This window comes from Pinus tabuliformis, chromosome Q, assembly GCF_031772625.1.
Source record: "Pinus tabuliformis cultivar Carrire ecotype Pingquan chromosome Q, CPIR1, whole genome shotgun sequence".
NCBI lineage: Eukaryota > Viridiplantae > Streptophyta > Pinopsida > Pinales > Pinaceae > Pinus > Pinus tabuliformis.
This window is the reverse complement of record NC_142296.1, coordinates 1,227,715,519-1,227,731,021: the sequence shown is the minus strand read 5'-3', so window position 1 is coordinate 1,227,731,021 and position 15,503 is coordinate 1,227,715,519.

Genomic DNA, 15,503 nt, shown 5'->3' with positions numbered 1-15,503 from the left:
CTTAAGGGAATGAAAAGGGTTTTACACAAGAAATGTGGCTTTGTGCCTAAAGCAAGAATGTAATTTTACCCAGGCTTTTTCATGAAATGGAGTGATTTAGGAGTATTGAGCAGATCTCAATATCCTTGGGGGGAAGTTAGTAAGTGATTTTGGGAGAAGTGTGAAGGGAAGTTAGACATGCTTCACTTGATTTGTAACCAAACAGTTGCCATGGTACTTATGATATTCATAAGATGAACATTTTTAAGGGACAAAATTAATCATAAGCAAGCTTCTGCAACACTAAACTGCCTACCCAACCTATTATACCTAACATTTTTTCTTCCTTTTTCTTTGGGTGCACTTGGACTAGCAGACCTTTCAATCTTCTTTTCTTTTCATTGCAATCCTATCTAAATCTACCCTTATAACATCCAAGGGCGCAGATTTAACAATTGAGCTCCTTTGCTTCTCTACCTATCTATTTACCTGCCAAGATTGAACAGTTTGGACAGGTATTATTCCTCTATTCCTAAGACAAGTAAATTCAAACATGAACTGGCCAAGATTAAACTGTTTGGCCATTTATCAATGGTGGCATAAATGAACAAGCTGCACATCATCAGATCTTTGCAAAAATAGAACAGTAGTGGCATTTTGGACTTGCACACTTTCATGGTCCTTTGTTTGGGGTTCATTTCTTTCATTTTCTTGACCATTTCATTCTTCTTACCCTTTGATTTTTCTTTTAGGGCATACCCTCTTTTAATTTTTTAATTTTTTTGATTTCTTGGGAATATGGAAAACCTTTGCAACCAGCCAAAGGTATGAACATATTAGAGCTCATCAATGTCAATCATGAAAAATGACACCTATTGGTATAGGAACCTAACACCATGATAGTCATGTATAAGTTAAAGAGTAATATAGAAATCCTTAAAATTAATATTGTAGTTTAGTATAATTTTCCAGAGGAAGGATATAATTTTCCTTTGCATTCGTTAAATGTATTTTTTAAGATTAATTTTTTATAAAAAAATATTTTCTAATTAATAATTTCAGTTTTTATAATTTAAATATTTTATTATTATTTTAAAAATCAATAACAATATTTTTCTTTTCTTAATGTCAGTTTTTTTTTTTTAATTATGATGCAATTCACTTATTAAAATAGTCCTAATCTTACTCTTAATATAAAGGTAATTATAAAGATATTAATATAAAGGTAATTATAAATATATTAAAACAAATGCATATCTCAATGAGCTTGATGACATTTTTTTACTACTTGATAATTTATAATTGTTTGAACTACCGTCATGGCTGGACATGTATTTGTGGGAAAAATAGAAGTGATGTTCATTATATCATATTGTTTATCCATTTAATAAAGTTGATAATAAGGATAATCACTATCTTATTATTATGATAGATTTCAATATAGATATTGTCTTTGAAGAAACTTTTAACTGTATAATATAATCTAGATATATTTTTTTTTCAAAAAAAAGATTTTTAATTTATCAAGAATTTTCCAAAGTTGATTAATTATGATAAGAAAATTACAATAGTGAAATTTTATATGAAAAAACCCACTTCTAATGTATTTGTGTCATTAAAAATGTATCCTCAAAAGTTATATATAAGCAAAGAAAAACATCTTTCAAACCCCTACTATAACTAAGGATGTTAAATTATTAGAAGAGATATTAGAACTTGTTAAGACAATAGGTTCGTCTGACCTATGTATCAATGGGAGACAAGTAATTGATGATTTAAGGTAAACTAGGATAGTCAATTGGGCGGTTGACTAGGTAAGGCCTACCAAAGGGGGTTCCAACATAGTATATTGGTGCACAAGTCAAGGTAGAAACCTAGATATTTAGGTGCATCTAAGGTGATCAAAGTTGACTATGTCTTTGATCTATAAACTACCATGGATAACCCATTGGAATATTTCACCACAATATATCTTACAATATTTCAAAATATTTGACTATGCAATTTCTTTCCTTGGATCCTAGATTAATTATTAGCTTATTGCTTGAATTTATGAAATAATTGAAATTGAAATGAAGGAAATGAACAAAATAACACACTATCCACGTAAATGAACATAAGATGTATCTTGGAAAACCCAATATGGGAGAAACCTAGCTAGAAGTTGAGGCTTATATACTTTGCCCTCTTTCCTCCAATTATGGAAATACAAATACAAAGAAAGAGATACTCATTATAGAGTTCCAATTGGTACTATGGCTTGAATGACTACTACAAAATATTTTCATATTCTGTTATGCTCTTAAATACAACTCCTCCCTACTCTACTTATGCATTAAACAAGTACAATGATAGAGCATGAAAACATTTTTCTTTCATGTGGCCCAATATTTAACATAGCCAATTGATGTCCATATAGGGTTAGGCTTTTTGCATCCTCAACCCTCATTTAGTGATAAGGTTTTGGACCTTATAAAATCATCTTGAAATTATATACATAGTTAGCCATAGGTGTGTGAATAATAGGGGATAACATGGAATCCACTTGTACCATGGTGGTTAACATGTATGCATACTTCCTCATATGAACTCCAATTGAGATGAATTTTTCACCATTAGAAAGGCCTTGGTGTGCATAATAGCATCAAGGGGTTGTAGTTATGTTCACAAATATTTGAACCCAAAAAATATTATCTGATGCCTCAAAATGATTCAGGGAGGCTCCAAACCCCAAATTTATAAACTGAGACCTACTAGTAAATGGGACAAACAATCCAATCCCTCAAAATTTCCACCAAAAGAGTATTAATATAGGTGAAAAATTATATAATGATCCAATCTAAATCATACCTCCTCTTTCAGGGAGCATTTTGATCCCCAAAATAATTTACTAAATAAGCTAAGGAAAAATTTCCTCTACCTTCTCCCTAAATTACTATTTTTCCTTATTTGGAGGCTATTCTTTCATCCCAATATGCCAAAGGTCATGTTTCTCCTATCTAGTAGTAACTTATCTCTCACTTATAATTATTTCTTTATTTTGTGCTAGTCATGTCAAGCCTGGTACCTTTCATGTGACTTTTTTAGTGTCTCCAATACTTGCAAATGGATATTCCTATTCTTTTTATCAAACTTTTATACTTTCAATGCTTATTTGTGATGTATTTGCTCACTGCTCCTTGTTATCCATAGAAAAATCCAAGGGAGAAAGTGGCAAATTCCCAAAGCAAGTTTCAAAACTTACTATTAGAAGCATGAGCTATTGTATTATAAGATTATTGAATGTAGGTTAGAATTTCATCCTAGCTCTTAAGATGCTTCTCATTATAACACTTCAATAATTGAACCAAAGTCTTATTGACCACTCATATCTACCCATCTATTTATAGATGGAATGTTATAGATATCTTCAACTTAGTGTCCATCTTTCCCCAAAGTGTAGTGCAAATAATACTAAGAAATCTAGTATCCCTAATTGAGATGATTCTCCTTTGTATCCCAAAGTGCACCTTGTTTTTCCTCGTGAAGTAACAATGCCAAGGCACTCTACAGAGGTTAAAAAAAAATTCCTACTTTAGGCCTTGAAGTTGGCTCTTGAGTAAAAGGGAGGAAGCCTAAATGCTAGTTTAGAATATAACTATTTTAGAATTACTTATGAAAAGATCATTATTCAATTAAATGCCAGATTTCAATGATAGTAAAGAAATGGAAAAATAATTTATTGAATAAAAAAAATAATAATGTAGGAAACTTTTGATACAATATATAAATTTAGTTATGAATAAGAAACTTTATCTAAATAAAGTAATTAGTTCTCATGGAATATGCCAAAAAGACTCCTTTATACCTAGAAATTAAAAAAAAAACAAGAAATAAGATTAATAAAATATTTATCCTTAAAACTTAAACAAATACAAACATGTGATTTAATAAATTAAAAAAAAATCATAATACTCTATTTCAATCCTATATAAACTTTAGAGTATTTCAATTTATCATTACTCTTATAAACATTATATATCAAATAATGATATATAAATTTATTTTAGAAACTAAGAAAAATAGAAATTAAATCTTTCTATATCTTAACTTCTATATTTTGCATCTATGATCGAAGACAATACATTCTATGAGATAACCTTTATCCAATTGCTTTAAAAGGTGATGAATTTGATCAAATTAAATATGTAACTATATCAAATTGCTAGGAGACTTAAAAGATCATTTAGTTCAAATTTTTAAGAAAATAATAATCACTCCATCAAAGTGTTAATTTTTTCATATCGCCTTTTGGTGTTTCTTTTAAAAGAAACCAAGCAATTACCAATCTTAACTAATTAACTGACTCGCCATGTACCATAGCACACATGCCTTTTCTTTCTAACTTTTGATTTTCTCTTAGGATTGAAAATTGGTTGCTAGGCTATGGAAGGAGTTCCAATAGTAGAGCCTTTAAACATCGAGACTTTTCCTTAACTACTTTTTCTTTGTCATTGGTTGGAGTTTGCTTTTTATTTTGTGGTGCACTCAATCTTACTATCAGTTTTTTCCTTAGTCACTGGAACACTACTATTTCATCCTCCTCCTCATCTTATTGACCATTATAAATATTGTCATGAATTTCTTAAATTTTGTCAACTCATTCCATACTTCTCATGATAAGAGAAATTTACTATTCGTCTTGATGACTACAATTTTTAGCTATGTTTTTATATGATATAGGACGAGTTATATATCATAAACAAATTTATTAAGAAGTATTGTAACAACAAAGTTTCCTTCTAAAGATCCTATCATAAATTTACTAGAAATAAAATCCCTTTTCTCTTCCATAATGAAGATAGTATCATTGAAGAAACTTCTCCAAGCATTCCTCAAACTTTTAATTAGACATTGGCCAATATTCATTGACATATATATAGATTATTTATTTCTTTATTTCTTTTTTCTTTTTTTAAATGAAAAAATGTTGGTTTATATAATGTACTAGTGCATATATATAAAATGAATCATGAGTACATCTGAGCTATCATATTCAAAAATGATTCTTCTAATATACCAGAAAAAATTCCATATATATCTTATCATATTCAGAGATAGCTATCAAAGACAAAACTACCATAATGAGTTACATGGCTTTTGCCATAACTGGATAGTTCCCAAAAAAAGTGAAATATAACGATATAGTCATGCCAAAAGTAATGGTATATGACATCAAGAAGAGTCAGAACATGGAAGTAATAAGAGATGTCGAAAATAGGAAAAATAAGGGAGGGGAAAGGGTCAATGAGCCGAAATGGTCTCACCCTCTAGGTATGTGTAATGGATGTTACCATATGAATTTGCAATCCCATGTTTTGACAGCAAATCTGCAACTTGGTTCTTCTCACGGTATATATGTTGGAAATTAACCGCGGAAAATGTACCCCTAAGATGTTTGTTCTAAGAAATGCATGCGGAAGGGTTTGGGGGAGATAAATATGGGTTTGTCGTTAAACAATTTATGAGGAATTGTGAGTCCCCATACACAAATAGAGAATCAGTACATAGATGCCTGGAAATCCAAAACAGTCCCCATAGAGCCAGTGTTGTTGCCCTCATGTTTGTACCCTATCCCCCATTCCAGCGGAATATGTAATGGAAAATATGGTCCACCCGTAGCCAAACACCATAGCCACAAACAAAATTCTGAGCAGCAACGTCAAAAAACCCGTCGAGAAATGTAATTCGTTTGGAGAAAATCTGAAGGATCTATCCCTTATCACACTAGTCAAGATCCTGACATCCTTTAGACTGAGAAGTACTTTATGTATGATGATGGAAGGGATTACCAGAATCCCTTCAAAGATGAGTCTGTTTCTAGCACACCAAATTTCCTAAGTGGTGAGAAAAGGAATAGTCTTAATCTTTTTTCCATGTTGTAGCCACCATATTTAGTGGTCGATCATGTTGTCAAAGTTTCTAATGGGTACATTTAGAGATGAGAATATACCATACCAGACGAAAGATGTAAACTGATAATCTAAAAATAAATGACAATTATTCTCAATGGAATTCCTACACAGGGGACATATCCCTAGTCCCATCTATCCCTACTTGCATAAGTTCTCCTAGGAAAGGTTTTAATTTTTCCAAAATAACCAATTAAAAAGTATGGTTTTGATGGGAATATAAATTTTCCAAACAAGTGAAAACTAGCACAGTTGGAGTATAATGCGATGCAAGTGAAAGAGGTACATGTAAGTGTCTTCCACCTTGGTTAGATTTACATGAAGCTTCCCTGCCTAGGTGAGGGAGTCACCTACTTCAAATCTACAAAGACCAGCGTGCCTTAATCAAAGAATATATTCCTCCCATTCAATCACATACATGTTAGATAGACCCGATGACAACGGGCTTTTCCAAATTGGTGCATAACCATTGCATCTATCAATGACCTGTTCAAGAATGAAAAATCCTCATTGTTGGAGGCATAAAATCAATTTTTCTAACATGGTATGTGTAGCCTCCACCGCTTTAATGTTATCTATACCAATCAAGATGTGGTTTCCTCTACCAAAGGACCAACAAATTCTTTGCAAAAAAAGGTCTCCCACCTTTTGAAAGCATCTTCAAATATAGTAACTCTGATTATTTCCAATATGGCACAATTTGATCCAATACTCAATCCCCCTATTATGTAGGTACTTAGTAGCACTTATGTCTCTCCAAATACCATCTGAGAAAAAGGCACGCCACATAGATTTGATGATGAGGGCCCATCCAAATAGGTTGATGTCAATGATACCCCATCCTCCTAGATCCTTAGAAATGGTAATGTCATCCCATTTGCACAGATGGAATTTGTGGAGGTCGACCCTGCTAGACCAAATGAACTGTGCCATAATTTTTTTGATCTTATTTATTACGGATACAGGCATAATGTATACATGTGCCTAGTATACTGCCATTTGTTGTAGAATAACTTGTACCAAAATAAATATACCACCCAAAGATAAGCTCTTGTGTGCCCATCCATTAATCCTCCTCCTATATTTATCTAACAACCATTGCCAATCTAAGGTGTTATATTTGTTAGGTTTGATCCAAAACCCCAAGTATGTGAGACCTTTGCATAATGGCACAATCTTGAAATTGAACATGTCGCCAATTTCATTGATTACTCCTGGGTCTTCGACAGAATATAATATGAAGGATTTTCCTTCAATTTCCTTCATCCCATTGCATCCCCAAAACGTTATAATATGTCATGGAACAACCTCCATTGTAGGCGGGATACTATACCAAAAGAAAGAATGTCATCAAAAAATAAATTATGGGAGATTCTGATAACAGCCACCAATCTAATACCATCGAAGTAGCCCTCCAAAATTTCCTCCCTTAGCTTGAGGCTAAGGCAATCCATCATCAATATGAATAGTAAGGGTGAAAGCAAGTAGCTCTGCCGTAGACCCCTGCCAACGGAGAAAAAATTAGATGGGTAGACATTTATCAAAACCATAAAGTGTGCCGATGTGACACAGGTCATAATCCATTCTAGAATAGTAGTACATAGCACAATATTTGTGAGAATGAGTCTACGAAAATATCAGTCAACACAATCATATTTCTAGAGATCCACTTCATCACTATAACTGGCATCTTCCTGGTGTATATTAAATGAATAACTTCCTCAGCAATGGCAACAACATCATGGATCAGTCTATTGTAGAGGAAATCCAATTGTTCCTTCATGATGTGGCTAGAGAGGGTTCCCTTAATGTGCTCTGTAATGAATTTGGAGATGAGCTTGTAGGTAATGTTGCAAAGTGAAATGGTCCAATAGTCAAAGAAAGTGGATGTGTCAGAAGCTTTTGGGATTAGAGTAATTAAATTAGAGTTTATTGCTCCCATGACACGTCCCTATGACCGAGATTCTTCCACCATGCTTACCAGGTCCATCCCGACAAAATCGAAGAAATGTAAGAAGAATTCCACGGTCCATCCATCTGAACTTGGGCTCTTATCCTTAGAAAAAGTTTTCAAAACCTACATAATTTCTTCTAGAGTAACCGGTCTAAATATTTCCACATTCATTTCTTCATAAAACATAGGAGGGTACTCATTCAAACCCCATAACTAATCTTCGATATATTTTCCAAGCCGCTTCTGAAATAAAGACTGAAAATGTTGAATTGCTTCATTTTGGATCTCCATAGTAGTCTAGGCAACAATCTCGTTCGATCTTTCAATTTTCCAAATGGAGTTCTACTTTTTTATTTGATTTGGATAGTGATGGAAATACTTTGTGTTATTTCACCTTCCCGAAGCCAAAGGGATCTGATCATGAGCCTCCAGGACGCCTCCTGTTTGGTGAGGATCTGTCATTTCCTTGCCTCCAGGGATTTGAGAGTGTCCCAAATATTTCCAAAAGTATTTCCCTCTCCAGCAGATTATTGAGATTCTCGATTTTTCCCAAAATATTCTTTAGCTCTCTAGCCAATGTTTTTTTCTTCTCCCTTTCCCAAATCCTAACATGAATTTTCAGAGGCTGTAGTAATCCATACATGTGAAGCGTTGGGGATTTTCCTTCCACCCGAGGATATGCCCACCAAAAATTTCCAACCAAAGAAGTGAAATCCTCCTCCTCCAACTAGATTTTGTTGAATTTGAAAGGAATGCCCAGACATGGGTGCTCTAGTCTCCATTGCAGAACAATCAGCATGTGGTCATAGATCAAGGATTTTTCTACCCATGATCGAACACAACCCTACCTCTCCAGTAGGGTTTCCTGGACTAAGAATTGTTCCAATCTTTTACCGATGTGGTCATCACCCACACGACCATTGTGTCAAGTTGGAGTCAGAGTAAGGGGTCTAATGTCCAGGAGATGATTGGACTCAAATAATTGGAAAAGATGGTCAGCGAGAGGATTCACCCTGGATTTGACACCCCAACATTCATCCCCAGATAAAACAACATTGAAAGCACCTGCTAGTATAAGAGGCCCAATTTTGAGTATATCGTAGTCATCCATGTGCTTCCACAAAGAATATTTGTCATTATACGAAGCATAGAAATTGAGGAAATGTAGTCTAGTAGGAAAACCCCATATGTAACCAGACAGGAGAACTCCTTCGAAAAATTTATAGGCCAACCTAGTGGTCCATCTAGGATCCCAAAGAGCAACCATACCTCCAGAAAGACCACGAGAATTAACAATGACCATATGCCATTCCGGGAAGATTTTGTAGAAGTAATTCCAAACTTTATCATTTATAGTCATTGTCTACTGTAATAAAATAAGAAAAGGGTGAGTAGAGTGGAAGAGGTGCTTGAGGGATAGGAGTTTGGAGTGGCCCCCCAGGCCACACAAGTTCAGGGAGAGGCAGTTCATGGCACAGGAGAGGCATTAGGCGATATCTCTCTAAGAACCCAAGTGAAAATAAAGGTGATGGGAATATCATGTAGATCCTCAGAGTCTCGTGGATTTGGAAACCGAGGTCCACGCTTCCCCTTTTTACAGATAGTGACATTGCCAGCAGAGTTAGGAAATATAGGGATAGGAGTGGGACGAGGGGCTCCCTTATGGACAGTGAGAGATGCCAGATCAAGAGAGTGGTTGGCCAAAATAAAATCAAGGTTGCTATCCACAGAATTGTGGGGGGAAAATCAGCCCCATTCAGCGACTGCGAGGGAGATCGAGGAGAGGAAGGAATCAACGGAGGAGAGGTCGAGATGATGGCACTAGGTGGAGAAAGTCACCTTAGAGGGATTTCCAGAGAGGAGTTTGATAGGTCAAGTCCTAGAGGGGTAATATGTTGATCCCTGGTAGGCGAATTAAGCAGCTAAGATGGAATGAGAGAAGGTCTCTGATAGAGGTTGTCGAGGGGTGGAAAAAAGTCAGGGAGAGGATGAGGGGAAATGAAAGAGGGGGAGGAATGAATATCAATGCGAGTAGGAGATTTATCAAATTTGTTTTCAGTACCTAAGTGTTCCAAGTTTCCATATGCAACATCCAAATTGCAGTCCCTGCGTCCATCGCCTCTGCGTCTATGTTGTCCTTTGCGAGAAAATATTCTTGGGAAATGTTCCAAAATATGTCTCGTATGATGGCATAACATGAATCTAAAATGGATACACCAGTAATCCAGTTGCTGATGGTGAACATATTCATTCCATGCCAAGTCAATTTGTCTAGGAAGTCAGCTAGAGAAACCCATTTCTAAATGGATCCAAGCAACCTGTTTATCACTGACACCCATAAATTTTGGATCAACATACACAAAATGTCCAATAGAGTTTCCAACTCCATGAGAACCTTACATGTAAAAAATTCCCTTGGGAGGCCTGACAATTTAACCCAAATAAAATTATTTCTGGGTGTGTCTCGAAAGGGATTGAACCCCATATACCAGCTATGCAGGTGGAGGAAACTACGTAAATAAACCCATGGAATGTTCCCGATACAATCTAAATCTTTCTGGTGCAGGAAATGAAAGTTGTACAAACCATTCATAAGTATTTTTCTTAACATGTTCCTTCATGTCTGCAAAATACCACCTTCCCACCAAAGCTTGCTTCTATAAACTGGTAACACGATCCCACATTAAATAATATCCAAAGCTAAGGAGTTTAGTACCAGAGGAGGGTTTGATGTATTTACCATGTGGTCATGCGCCGTGTCGATTACCGCCCAAGGGAAATGAATGATCAATAGAACAAGATGTATCTTGAATTCCACCTATGATAAATGCATTGGGTAGGGGAATGTTCGAGAAACCAGTAGTAGGGTAAGGCAACGTAGAGAGATGAGGGAGGTGCAATCTTTCCACAGAAATGGTTGCATGTAAGAAATCCTCCTGTGACGACACATCAGTGTCCAAAGAGGCTACAAAAGCAACCAAGTGGGCCATGTGCAAAGAGGGAAAATATTAAAAGGAAGATGTCAGGGACATATAGCAAGGAACCAACTGCCAAATCAGGGTAGGTATCCGGACAAAGACTATAAAGGAGAAAGAAGAGAATATAGATCGAGAGGGCATGACGAAGTATAACAAGACACTTACAATCCCAAGAAGGTGGATGCGGTAGCAGAGGGTAGATCCATATCGCCCCACTATGGATCAAAGTTAAGGAGCCATGTCGTATCCAAAAATAGACCCAAATATGCAGGTATAATAACACCCAACAATAAATGGAAAATTGATCATACCCACTGCCTGAGGTGAATATACGCAGGAGCCACCAAAAATGAGGATGGGAAAAATAGAATATGTAATATGCACGTCCACAATTGATACCCCACCAACAACGTAATAAATATGAAGTTGTGCAAGATATATCCACCACCATCAAAGGAATAGGACTAATATCCATCACCTTGAGATTATTAGAAACAAAGCCACCCAAATCCCTTCCAACAATGATAAAATACATGTGGTTAGCAGATCGAGGAGCCCATTCAAAACAAGGTCTCAGATATTCAAATCTCTGATTGTTCGCCGAGAAAACCAGATACACCACCCTCAGCCAAAAACAGACTCAGTAGGCGAAAACTTAACAACCAAAAATGTAATGGAGAAATGGAGACCATAAGAAAATAGATGAGATTCTGTTCACAACAATAGTAAAACTAGCACACCCAACACTTCCACCACTTATGACAACATTTGAAACCAAGCTCTTTGCATGGTCGAGATATATAAACGAACCTAGCCTTTTCTTCCATAAGAAATATATCTTGGACTGGTTCAGGGGGACCTCTAAATCATAGTCTTCTGTCGGGTTTATTATCTTTAGAAAACGTTTCCACCCAAACATATGGCCTCTAATGACGATAAATGACATGTTCTACGAAAATGAGATATAAGATGAAAATAGTTATAAACAAGAGCAGAATAATTTGGATAATCTCCAGAGAGCGTTGGTGAAACATCCCACAAGGACGGTCATAAATATATAAACTGAGAATGGAGAACAATATCAAGATGACGAAAACCATATGAGGACAAAAAACTTAAAAGAAACACTAGTGACCACAAGATTGTAAAGTGAAACCCACCATGTGCTTCCTTAATGTGGTACTGATCTAAGGATACATACAGAGTAAATATTAAAAACTTTGTTTATACGACTTGCTTGCTAAACAATCTTTATAATACACTGCTACCAGTGCTAGGATAGATAATATGTCACCTCTTGGTCGTCATGTACCACCTCCAAGTAACCAATGATGCTCAACACCCTTGTCCAACATGCATCTCCCTAAACCTGCAATCACCACCTTAGTCATGCACTCTCCACCATAGTCCAGCACTTGCTCGCCTCGCAATCCTGCATTCACCACCTTAGTCACACACTTTTGAAATTATCAATTTCTCCTTTAACACGTGAAGTATTTATTTGCATTTCATTTATTTTTTTACTTTTCTCCTTCATTAACATGGTGATACAAACTACCTCTATTATATTTGAGATTCCTACCGTAGTCTGGCTTAGGGGTTACTAGGCTAGTGGCTTTATCGTGATCCACAGTCCGGTTCAGGGACCACTAGGCCATGTGCTATATCGTTCAGAGATCCACCTCACTCAGCTTCAAATCCATCCGAAAATCCGTCTCAACCAAAACATGAGAACCCCATCACACCATGGCTATCCGAAAATGTCAAGGCTAGGCTAAAAACACTATCACACCTAGAAAAACCCATACCATAACGACAAAAGAACCACATGAAATACCATGCTTGCCAAATCTAGCAAGGAAAATACACATGAAAATTGATGCCTGCAAAGAATCTTTCTTTAGCTGCTTGATCATGCTCTTCCTTGCTTGCTCCTTCCTTCCTCTTGCCTTCTTTTCCTTTCTTGATCCAAAGCCAAAATGCTCCAAGAAAAATCTAAGTGTCCAAGAGTGAGAGAGAGCTCCAAAACTGAACTAACAAAATGTTACAAACTGATCCTAAGAAGCCTTTTTATTAATTAGGCCTCTAATTTCTTCATTTTCCATTATTTTCCTTCAATTTCCTCCTCACATGCAACCTGTGAACTTTCACCTCCCTTTTCTCCTATTTTCCTTTCTTTTCATAAATAAATGTGCCAAAAATGTCATTTTGCCTTTCCAAAGGCTTAACCATTACCTTTGCCAATTTCCTTAGCCATAATAAAGCAAATGAACACCCACACTAGGATGTCTTGCCCAACATTCAACTTGGAATAAGTATCCCATCAACTGTGGTTATTATTTTTCCTTTATTAACTTTTGTTACATGGAATTTTCACCGGGGCTATTATAGAACCCCCCCTTGGGGGACACTGTCCTCATTGTTCAACCACACCTATACCTCAACAAAACTGCTAAAAATAAAACATACTACCCATGGAGCTTTATAACATAGCTCGATGAAGTATTTACAATGATCATCCTACTGAAAATAAAACCAACATGATAACATAACAACATGACAATTATAATGACATGAAAACCATGCCGCTTATTGGAGATTTATAACACATTTCATGGAGGTATTTACATCCATATACGTATGTACATATACCCAAACATCATCAAACATGTACCAAAACATATACCAAAGACATATACCAAAATACCATTCCAAAACTGCTTTGCCTCAACAAGCAAACAATGAAGGATACATAGCCTGCATCTGATCCGCCGTCCCCCATGTAGGTTCATCGGGCCTAAAGTGCTTCCACTGCACTTTAACTTTCTCAATTTCTCGGTTTTGAAGCATGCACACCTTTTTCTGCAATATACATTGAGGCTCTAGATGGAATTCTCCATCTACTTCCACCTGAAATACAATCTAGTCAATCACACGATCAACATCTTTAACATACTTCTTAAGTAATGACACATGGAAAACATCATGGAAGTTCACTGTACAAGGTAGTGTAAGTCAATAGGCTACTAGCCCAATCCTCTTAATAATCCTAAAAGGTCCACAAAACCATGGTGCCATCTTGGCACATGTTCCAATCCGCAAGGAGCTCTTTTTTGGTTTGATGCGCAAATACACCTATTCCCCCACCTGGAACTCCTTGAACAACTTATTCCGATCTACAAATCTCTTCTTCCTATCATGTACTACCTTCAATTTCTTCTTGATTACCTGCATTTCATGTTCCGTGTTCGCTAACATGTCCGGTCCAATCAACACCATGTTAACTATATCACTCCAATTGATGGGAGTATTGAAACTCTGTCCATACAATGCCTCAAATGGACATATCTTCAAAGATTCCTGATAACCATTCTTGTAAGAGAACTCTACTGGTGGAAGATTCTCTTCCCACTTTCACTGCTGATGCATCACATACATCCTCAACATGTCCTCCAATATCTTGTTGACCCTCTCAATTTGTCCATCTATCTGCAGATGATTAGCTATACTAAAGGCCAACTCTGTGCCCAAACCTGCAAACCTCTCCTTCCAAAACTTGGAAATGAACTTTGCATCCCTGTCTGACATAATATTATTTGGAACACCATGCAATCTGACCACATCTCTGTTGAATACCTGTGCTACATCACTAGCTGAGAATGTAGACTTCACTGGAATGGAGTGCGCAACCTTCGTCAACCTATCCACAACAACCATGATGGAATCATGCTGTCTCACGGTCCTTGACAGAACTATGATAAAATCCATGGAAATGACCTCCCATTTCCATTCAAGAATCATAATTGGCTATAGCAGTCCACCTGGATGCTTACACTCTGCCTTCACAAGCTGATAATCAAAACACCTAGCCACAAACTCTGTTACATCCCTCTTCAGATTCGGCCAATAATAAAATTTCTTCACTGCGGTCAATGTCTTCTGATAGCCTAGGTGACTTGAATATTATTTTGTGTGAAAATATCTCAAGGTCACCTTCTTGAGCTCACTACTGTCTGGCACGTATATCCTATCCCTAAATCTAACCAATCCATCTGTTGTAAGACAATAGTCCACATCCTATGCATCTGCACCTATACCTGTACATGTACCACTACCTGTACCTATACCTGTACTACTACCTATACTTGTACATGTACATGTACCACTACATGTGCCTGTACCTATACATGTACATGTACCTACACTCTGCTGCAACCTATGCAAAATCTCCATATACCTAACATCCTGTTGACTTACCTGCAAGATCCTATCCTGTAAGTCTGTCCCATAGGAACTCATAGTTACTAAGTGATTTAACTGTACCCACTTGCTAAGAGCATCTGCCACCCTGTTCTCCTTTCCTTTGATGTACCTGATCGCAAAGTCAAACTCACTGATTATGGCCAACCATCTAGATTTTCAGCCATTCAGATTCGGTTGGTCAAACAAATACCTCAACCTAATGTGATCACTCATCAACACAAACCTCCTGCCAAGAAGATCGTGCCTCCACATCTTCAATGCATGTATGATCGCTGCTAACTCAAGATCATGTGTCGGGTAGTTATGCTCATGCTCATTTATTTTTCATGACTCATGGTATACCACTTGTCCTTCCTGCATAAGGACTCCACTAAGTCC